This window comes from Crinia signifera, chromosome 2 (assembly GCF_055691185.1).
Source record: "Crinia signifera chromosome 2, ASM5569118v1, whole genome shotgun sequence".
NCBI classification, from domain to species: domain Eukaryota; kingdom Metazoa; phylum Chordata; class Amphibia; order Anura; family Myobatrachidae; genus Crinia; species Crinia signifera.
The window spans coordinates 309,655,912-309,666,645 of NC_139218.1; positions in this window are offsets into that span (position 1 = coordinate 309,655,912).

Sequence of the window (10,734 nt, forward strand, 5' to 3'; positions counted from 1 at the left end):
TGTTGGTAGCTTTTGAGGGCTAGGGTTGGCTACCACTGCTCTATGCGATTGCACAGCTCATATGATAGTAACAAATATAACCTTTCCCTTTCTGTTTAACGTATTACCACATATAAGAAGCTATAGATAATATGGCAAAGTTCGGGAGGGGAAGAGACGGGATTATCAGCCATTCCAGCTATACATATTAAAATCCTGTTGCTTGGCCTGAAAATTATGGGAGGTCAAAATAACATTGTCTAGTGTCTTTTGGGTATAATTTTATGATCGGACCACATCACTCACATAGTAATAATCATATTTCTCATTGATTATCAGGGTTCATCATTGCTGTTTGTTGTATTTTCCTACTATCATAATTCCCTGTTTTGTTATTCTGTTAACTGGAGTTTTCATTGTGGGAATATTGTTTATATAATAGGAAGCCAAAATGTGTAACCTCATCAGTTTATCTGTGACTTCCATTTTTAACACATCATCATATCAACATACGGGCTCCTGATTGCTAGGAATAATATCCACATGTGGGCTCCTGGTTGGTAAGAATAATATCCGCATGTGGGCTCCTGGTTGCTAGGACTAATAGCATTGTATGCGGGCTCATAATGGCAGCATGCAGGCTCCCAGTTGCTAGGAATAATATCTGCATGTGGGATCCTGGTTGCCAGGACTAATAGCAGTATTCGGGCTCATAAAAGCACCATGTGGGCTCCTGGTTGCTAGGAATATTAGCAGCATGTGGGCTCCTGGTTGCTAGGACTAATAGCATTGTATGCGGGCTCATAATGGCAGCATGCAGGCTCCCAGTTGCTAGGAATAATATCTGCATGTGGGATCCTGGTTGCTAGGACTAATAGCAGTATTCGGGCTCATAAAAGCACCATGTGGGCTCCTGGTTGCTAGGAATATTAGCAGCATGTGGGCTCCTGGTTGCTAGGACTAATAGCATTGTATGCAAGCTCATAATAGCAGCATGCGGGCTCCTGGTTGCTAGGAATAATATCCGCATGCGGGCTCCTGGTTGCTAGGAATAATATCTGCATGCGGGCTCCTGATTGCTAGGACTAATAGCATTGTATGCGAGCTCATAATAGCAGCATGCGGGCTCCTGGTTGCTAGGAATATTAGCAGCATGCGGGCTCCTGGTTGCTAGGAATAATATCCACTTGTGGGCTCCTGGTTGCTAGGAATAATAGCAGTATGCAGGCTCATAATGGCAGCATGCGGGCTCCTGGTTGCTAGGAATAAAAGCAGTATGCTGACTATTAGGGTTAGACACTAGGTGAAGTGTTTAGGGATAGCTGAGAAATACTGGAGCATCACAGGTCTGACCCGGAAGCCTCACTAGAGCATTGGCAACCATCAGGAATAATACGTTGACATTTATCACATACATCAGGGGTCCTCAACCACAGTCTTCAAGGCAAACTAAGTCATAGGTTAGTGAGTCCAAGCTTGAACAGAGATGGATAAAATCAAAATAACTGAGGTACTAATTAAGGCACCTGTGCAAAGGTTTGCTAGCCTTAAAACCTGGACTGTTAATGTGCCATGAGGACTGTGGTTGAGTACCCCTGCTCTACATGATGAATGTAGTCTAATCTGGAGTGTTTCTGAGGTTTATGAATGGTTTACACGTTGTTGGGAAACCTCTGTATTTGCTCTTGTGAAGTCTTCTATATTTTAGGTTTGATTTGGGTAATATTTAAATGGAAAGGATGTAATACAATGGACAGGATCCTGCAATCGTACAGCACGGCCATCTTCTGTGCATGGCCAGCCTTTCTGTGTTGCTGAGCTCACTAGCCCCTCCCCGGGTTCCAGCCATCTCTCTGATAGAATATTTTTGTTTTTGTAGACTAAAATTGGCTCCTTACAATACATTGGGAGCTCTTTTGTACAGAGCTCCAGCATCCATATGCAAATGCTACACTTGGGGGTATATTTACTAAAGATCGATCTAATGACTGTCGACAATACGATCGTATCCCATACAGAAAGCATCGGTGACATCCATATAATGCAGGGAACACAACAATGGCTGCCCTATAATGTGGAGTCACCGCTATACAATACAGAGAGCACTAGTGACTACCATGCTACACAAAAAGGATCTTGTGTACTAAATACAATGCCGTAGCATCTGTGACTGCACACGGGGCCTAATTCAGATGTGGACAGAGAGTTCATTGTTGCAGCTGTGATGCACTGGTATGGAAATGCAGCAGGAGAATCTTGTATAAGAAGACACCTGCATGTAATAATGATCTCTGCTTTGTCCTGGAACGCACTCTGATCGCCTGTAACACGATTGGTTGGCTGCATGACCCATGGAGTTGTGCGAGCCAGCTGTTGCAGTTCATATAAAGATGCCAAGATATCTCCATCTTCTAACAAAGATCCTATCCTCAGCATTTGCCCCCAAAATGGAAGCAACACTATTGTTTTGGAAATTAAGTCGTCACCGCCCTTTTTTTGTCCCCAAATGGCTGTAGACTGTTACACTAGTGACCATCTGAAACCATAATGCGTCTAAAGATGCACAATCCAGTCCAGCACATACACAAAATAATAATCATCAGTACTTTGTGTTATGCACAGCAATACCATTGGAACATGAGTTAGGGCCATAATGAAGAACGTGTCTTCCATCTCTCACCTAAGCCACTGCCCCTTGCACACCGTCTACCCCATGTGCCTCACCCCTATCTGAGCATTTGTGAATGGCATGAAATACAGAGATTTTTTTTTAAATCTATATGTAATGTGTCCCCTGAGGGTGGCCCTGCTATGTGTAAATGGGAGCTAAATTGTGGCACCAGCTCCCATGTACGGATGTACCCTCCAGCTAACAAAAATAAACTACATGAGCTGTCTTGCAATCTGGAGCGACTGCCATGCTATTATAGATTATTATACTTATGTATCCCTATAGAATCGATTGTAAGCTTGCAAGCAGGGCTCCTACATCTATATTGGCCTGTTACTACCCAGTTTGTTTTTTCACTGTTGTTTCCATTTGTAAAGCGCAACGGAATATGCTGTGCTATATAAGAAACCGTAAATGAATAAATAAGTCCAAGTTTGGAGGCTGTTCGTGTTGCTGGCCGAACTCGGACGGTTTAATTTTTTTTAAAGGGGCAATCCTTTACAAGGCATGGTTTTGCGTAGTAAATTACTGGCCCTTAATAGACAAGTTCGGCAGGCATCCAACGCGGTCTCCAAACTCGTACTTACATCCAGTCCATTGTGGGGTATTCAACTAGCTGCGGGGTTTACACCGCCGTTTAGTGCCGGCAAAAATCCCCACGTTGGTTTTGGCTACCCAATTAAATAGCTTTTTTGGTACTTATGTAATATCTGGACTCCCGGTTTTCTTATGAGACCGTGTCCGCTCGCCACGCTTCGGGCACGGTGGTTCGCTGTGCTCGCCACACTATATAAAATCAACTCCATGCGTAGTTGGATAGTAGGGGTATGAAAAAATGGGGTGCATTTAACATGGGAGTCCAGATATTACATAAGTACCGCTTTTTTTCCTGCTCCTAAGAATCGAGATTCAGGTGCAGTAACCCACTGATTCCCAGGAAACAGAGAATCAATGGTCTTTTTCCAATGTGCAAATCCGATTTGGTCTTTCTGCAAAGTTTACCATGAAATTCGCAGTTCAGCCTGACTGTGGGGAATCGTGAACGGTGTGGTCCCTACTCATTGTATTCAGCACATCAATTAGCCGCAGGCCCCTCATAATCTCATCTCAGTGACTGCTGCACACTTCTGCTGTTCCGATAAACTGTGAATTGAGTCACATTGATTAAAAATAGGCTTTGTGTAATCTAGCTACACAATACAGTGATTTTTTCGTTCAACCGACAAATGTCAGTATTTCTCTGCTAGCGGGAGGGTCTGATATCCGTGGCACACATTATATATTATACCATTTTTCTGCCCTCACAACTAAACAATGGCGGTTATTCAGAGCTGATTTTTGTTGTGTGAATTTGCATGGCGATTAATTAGGAAATGACTGCGTATGTGCAAGGCCAAACAGCGACAAGAAACTACGAGGCTACTGTTTATGGATGGCAACCTGACATTTTCTGGGTGTGTCAGAAAAAATGCAGGCTTGCCCAGGCAGTTTCAGAGAGGGCATTTGGCATCAGCTTTGGCCTTGATCAGCCTATTGTAATCACAGACGTCTGGAAGGGCCAGGACTATGCATACACTGGAAATATTATTAGATGGTAAGTTGCATATAGATTTGCAGTTGGACGACAATCAGTGATATTTTCACAAGCTATTAGCAGACTTGCGCGGGGCAGGTTTTCACCCCATCTGGGTGGCGACTATTATTATAATTCTATTAATAAGGCGCCACAAATGTTTCGCAGCGCCGTACAAAGGAACAATACAGGGAGACAAAACTTGGCATAACATTGAATAAATAACAAAAATAGAGTACAAATAAAGAGCACCACAGTTCAATACACATTACAGCTTAAATATAAGTAGTGAGGACCAAATTAACATATAACTAGAGGCTTGAGGCCAATGATGGAGATGAGTATGCGGACAAAGAAGGTCACTGAGTGTTGGAGTATAGGAGAGCTGTGAGTGAAATGTGAATAGAAGAGGGCCCTGCTCTGAGGAGCTTACAATCTAGTAGGAAGGGGAGACAGACAGATTACAAGAGGTGCAAGCATGTTGGTGGTGGCTAGATAGCAGGATGTAAGCAGGCAGGGGGTCGGAGAACCAGCTAGTTTATGCAGCGGAAGGGTACGCTTTGATGAATAGGTGAGTTTTCAGTGCCCGTTTGAAGCTTTGCATGATCAGGGAGAGTCTAATGGAGCGAGGGACTGCGTTCCACTGAAGGGGTGCAGCACGGGCAAAGTCCTGTACTCTAGCATGGGAAGCAGTGATCAGGGTGGAGGAGAGTGACGACAGTCATCGGCCGACCGTTGAGGAGGGGAGGGTGTATTAATGGAGACGAGGTTCGAGATATATGGAGCAATGGAATTAGAGATGACCCTGTATGTGAGTAAGAGGTGTTTGAAGAGGATTATGATCGCAGGGCTCTGCAAAATCGCACAGAAGCGATAAGTTCTGAATATAAGCGATAAGTTCTTATATCTTTAAATCAGATACTCCGAGTTGAGCATTCCTGCAAAAACATTGTTACACACTGCAGAAAAATAAGCCCAATTACCTAGGTACCTAGGTTTAGCTGCTGCTGTATTACTAGAACGGAATAAAGCTCAGATACTCTCTTTGCTGTACATGCAACTTTGGCAAAATTGGGGTTGTAGCCCAATTGCAGAGGTTCTGCAAGGGCACCTGGTGCCAATATCCCAATGCCATTAAAGGATGGGGTAATAATGTGGCAGCAATGCTGATGTATAATACAATGCAGCCCAGCAAAAAGCAATGTGTTCTTAGCTAGGAACACAGACTGCAGTGCTGCTACTGACAATGTGGAGGGGGTAAGTAGTACAGTACATGCTCGCTCCCCCCCTCTCCTTTGGTGACCCATTGCACTGTGATATCTCTTCCTACTCCTTGTCATTGGGTGGGGGCACACAGAAATAATCACATGCAAACTGTATACAAATGAGGCACTTGGTAGAACCCATGACCCCTAGTGGAAAAAGAAGTGAATCTGGAAAGTAGCGCTCAGTGATTACTAGGTTCAAGATAAGGTAATTAGCCTTATAATACAAATAAATTATACAAAACCAAAAATACTCCGTAATCACACTGGAATGGTTTTCAGATGGTAAACCAAATGCTCCGTTTTCACAATGGAGTGGTTGTTATGGTGAATTTTCAACACGATCTCCCCTAATATACATACAGGGGAGACATAATAGAACAAGGCATAGTGCAGACCGTTAAGGTAAAAAGGTTTTTAATCTAAAAGTTGCACTTACAAAGTGTAGAAGATAAAATGGCACAAAACAATGGTTTCCAGGCAATACAGCAGGCAGGATGGTAGCGGGTCCTTCTCTGTTCTGGGTTCCTTGGTCCGGCACCAAGGGGGGCTCAGTCCAGGGTCCTTCTTAACTGCCACGCTGAAGTCCGGTCACCAATGTCCAAAATGTCTCTAGCACACGCTTAACGCGTTTCGGAACGCAAGTTCCTTCCTCAGAAGCGTATAGTCCTTGTTCAACAGAGAGGCATATATATACCCCTCTTCCCTAAAAGCATAATACACAACATGTGCCGCTAATCGGCATACAGCATCCGTCTTCCGTGTGAATCCAACATGGCGGTGCGTTCCACTGAGCGGAACTACGTCACCCCATGCGTACCAATCACCGGAAGTTATCACCGCCAGTAATAGAAGCGCTCCCTGCGTGTCAACGGAGCAGCGTTTTGCGTTCCACTTGATATATGATCGCCGGGATGGGTGGTTTGTCACCAGGAAGTCGGATACTGTTTACAGACAATACAATAAAATGCACTCTGTAAGAAAAGAGAAAGATGTGAAAGTATTAATACACAATAAAATGCAATAATATGCCTGCACCACATATATGAAAATAGAACACCAAGGTGAAAAAGAGATCAACCTAAAAAGGGTTTCAATTCAAATTCGCCATTGAGTCCTTTTGGCACTAATGTCCCCAATTTATGTATCCAACGCATCTCCGTTTTTGATAGGCGATTGGACATATCATTAGTGCGTTTTTTTGGCATAATTTGTTCAATGGCACAGAAGTTAGTAATTTGACATTCTTTTGCGTCGTGTACAGCCCTGAAGTGTTCAGATACAGTGTGTGTTTGAAGTTTTTTCCTGATATTATATATATGTTCAGCAGTTCTTGCCTTCAATTGTCTGCTAGTTTTTCCTATATATGCCAGGTTACAACTGCATTGGAGTACGTACACAACGTTTCTAGAATGGCATGTTAGAAACTGTTTGATGGAAATTTTTATACCATTCACTAAAAGATGTTCGATTTTTCTTTCTTTACTTTTTACAGTCCTACATGCCAAACAAGAGCCACAGCGATGGAACCAAATGGTCCTTATCGCTTGGCGTGGTTTTTCCTGAATAAAACTGTGCACCAAGTGATCTTTTAAAGAGGGTGCTTTTTTATATATAAATTGTGGTTTCACTGGTAAATCACAACCTATAATCGGATCATTTTTTAAAAGGTGCCAGTTAGTTCTGAAGACTCGCTCTACATCTTTATGAGTTTCTAACATGCCATTCTAGAAACGTTGTGTACGTACTCCAATGCAGTTGTAACCTGGCATATATAGGAAAAACTAGCAGACAATTGAAGGCAAGAACTGCTGAACATATATATAATATCAGGAAAAAACTTCAAACACACACTGTATCTGAACACTTCAGGGCTGTACACGACGCAAAAGAATGTCAAATTACTAACTTCTGTGCCATTGAACAAATTATGCCAAAAAAACGCACTAATGATATGTCCAATCGCCTATCAAAAACGGAGATGCGTTGGATACATAAATTGGGGACATTAGTGTTGAAAGGACTCAATGGTGAATTTGAATTGAAACCCTTTTTAGGTTGATCTCTTTTTCACCTTGGTGTTCTATTTTCCATATATGTGGTGCAGGCATATTATTGCATTTTATTGTGTATTAATACTTTCACATCTTTCTCTTTTCTTACAGAGTGCATTTTATTGTATTGTCTGTAAACAGTATCCGACTTCCTGGTGACAAACCACCCATCCCGGCGATCATATATCAAGTGGAACGCAAAACGCTGCTCCGTTGACACGCAGGGAGCGCTTCTATTACTGGCGGTGATAACTTCCGGTGATTGGTACGCATTGGGTGACGTAGTTCCGCTCAGTGGAACGCACCGCCATGTTGGATTCACACGGAAGACGGATGCTGTATGCCGATTAGCGGCACATGTTGTGTATTATGCTTTTAGGGAAGAGGGGTATATATATGCCTCTCTGTTGAACAAGGACTATACGCTTCTGAGGAAGGAACTTGCGTTCCGAAACGCGTTAAGCGTGTGCTAGAGACATTTTGGACATTGGTGACCGGACTTCAGCGTGGCAGTTAAGAAGGACCCTGGACTGAGCCCCCCTTGGTGCCGGACCAAGGAACCCAGAACAGAGAAGGACCCGCTACCATCCTGCCTGCTGTATTGCCTGGAAACCATAGTTTTGTGCCATTTTATCTTCTACACTTTGTAAGTGCAACTTTTAGATTAAAAACCTTTTTACCTTAACGGTCTGCACTATGCCTTGTTCTATTATGTCTCCCCTGTATGTATATTAGGGGAGATCGTGTTGAAAATTCACCATAACAACCACTCCATTGTGAAAACGGAGCATTTGGTTTACCATCTGAAAACCATTCCAGTGTGATTACGGAGTATTTTTGGTTTTGTATCATTTATTTGTATTATAAGGCTAATTACCTTATCTTGAACCTAGTAATCACTGAGCGCTACTTTCCAGATTCACTTCTTTTTCCACTATATGTCTACCTTTTGGAGTAGTTACGAGGTGTAATTCTACTCTGTGTATCTGTGGTGTAGCAGCACTGTGGTTGTATTTGCGCATTCTTCAATCATACTTCTTTTTCCCAGAACCCATGACCCCAGCAAAGTAGGGCAGCCATGCTTTGGCTTTATGTAATTCTGAACATTTGGTAGGTTTTAAATGTAAGATGGTCTCATCTAAACCTGGACTGTTGGGGGAATAAAATATAAACGGCGACATGGAACATTGGGGCAGATGTATGATGTGTCGTTATGGGGGAGAAGGGGTATCAGCGCACGTTATGTGCACTGATACCGCTTCTCCCCCATGTATGACGCGGCCGGGATGCGGTAATGGACAGGGTCGCTATGCGCCCCTGTTCATATCGGCGCTGCTATCAAAATGATAGCAGGCCGAATGTATGAACGGTCAGCATCGCTGACCGTTCCGCACGAAGCCAGGTTTGGCTTCGCCAGCATCAGGCTGGCGAAGCCCTATCTAAACAGCAGGGACAGCGCTGTCCCTGCTGTCAGCTGTGGGCTGCGCTGGGGATCTCGCGTGAACAGCGAGATCCCGCGCATGCCCAGTGCGGCCGGCCGGGGGACAGGAGATAGCGCATCAGTATTAACTGATGCGCTATCTCCAGAAAGGGACATCGCCGGAGGGGGGAGTTAACGCTCCCCCGCTTCGGCAGACAAGATGTTAATACATCTTGTCGATGTCCCTTCCTGCTTCGCCTCGCTATTGAGGCGAAGCAGGAAGTATCATAGCGGCGCGATAAGCGCTGCTATGATACATCTGCCCCAGTGTTTGTCAACTGAATTACACACATGCTGGCTTGTCAAAGAGATCACAGGTAACTTCATATGTACATATATTTTAACATTACAAAAACAGATTTGACCATATAATAAACATAATGGATTCATATGTAATATTAGTGTTACGGTGCCCATACACGTAACCGATTTGGGCTGATTTTGACGGGTCAGGCCGAGAAAAACGGGCCGAATCGGATGTGTTTTACATCCCCCTCCGACCCGATGTGTGGTCCCATTCTGATCGGAGTGGGGAGGTTGGATGGGCTGCACATTAAATTTATTGGATCAGACCCATCAGTGGCACAATGCGGGTGCTTTCAAGCACCCGCAAGGTGTTGGGTCCAATCCTAGGTATGTGCCAGTGGTAAAGCACCGGTGCCAGACACCTACATGCGGGGGTCTGAGTTCCCAGCCGCTGTATGCCCCTGCTAGCTCCCCGAGAGTTTTTACATTAACTAAATCGCATGTAATTTATTGCATGTAAAAATGGCACAAGTACTAAATAGTATGCGAGCTGCTGGGGAAGGTCAAGGGCATATTGGTCCGACTTGTAACAGGGCCTTTACCAGTATCACAGTATATAGACAGTAAGAAGATCGACACCAGATGGTCCTCAAGCAATAAGTCGACATGGTCAAAAGGTCAAGAATTCAATGGTGAACCTTAACTGGACTGGCAGGTTCAAAATGTTGATGCAGAAAAAGTTGTTAGGTACTTGTGTATTATCTGGGTGCCCGATTTTTTACTCGTAGGGCATTGTACAACCAAAAATCGGTTGCGTCGCATCGCATGCGATCATATTACTTCACATATATTCCACGTCCCCTCGCTGCGCTCGCCACACTATAAAAAATCAACTCCACGACGATGTGGATAGTGGGGGTATTAAAAGGTCAGAGGACGCGTACCGCTGCGCTCGCCACGCTTCGGGTTGGCGTTGATAGTGGGGTGGCGTTAACAATGGGGGGGCATTTAACCTACTCATTTCCCATCAGGGTGGGTATACAATTAAAAACCGGGTCTGGGAAGGCATTTAACATGGGAATAAGCCCAAATCAGGCATGATCGCGTCTCATCGCATGCCATTAAAATGTACAAAGGGGTTTTAAAACCCCTGAAATCGGGTACCATCGCATGCCTTAATTAGCGGCATGCGATGCGCTATATCGGGCACCCAGATAATACACAAGTACGGGTTGGTACTTGTTTTTTCGTTAATTTAACCTAAGTGCCAACATTTCCCCAGTGCTTGATCCTAGCAAGTGACTAACCTTAGCTGTCCCTTTCCATAGATCAGTGGTTCCCAACCATGGTCCTAAAGTACCCCTAACAGTGCACGTTTTCCAGGTCACCTGGCAGGTGCACTTATTCATCAGACACATGGAAAACGTGCACTGTTGGGGGTACTTGAGTTGGGAACCCCTGCCATA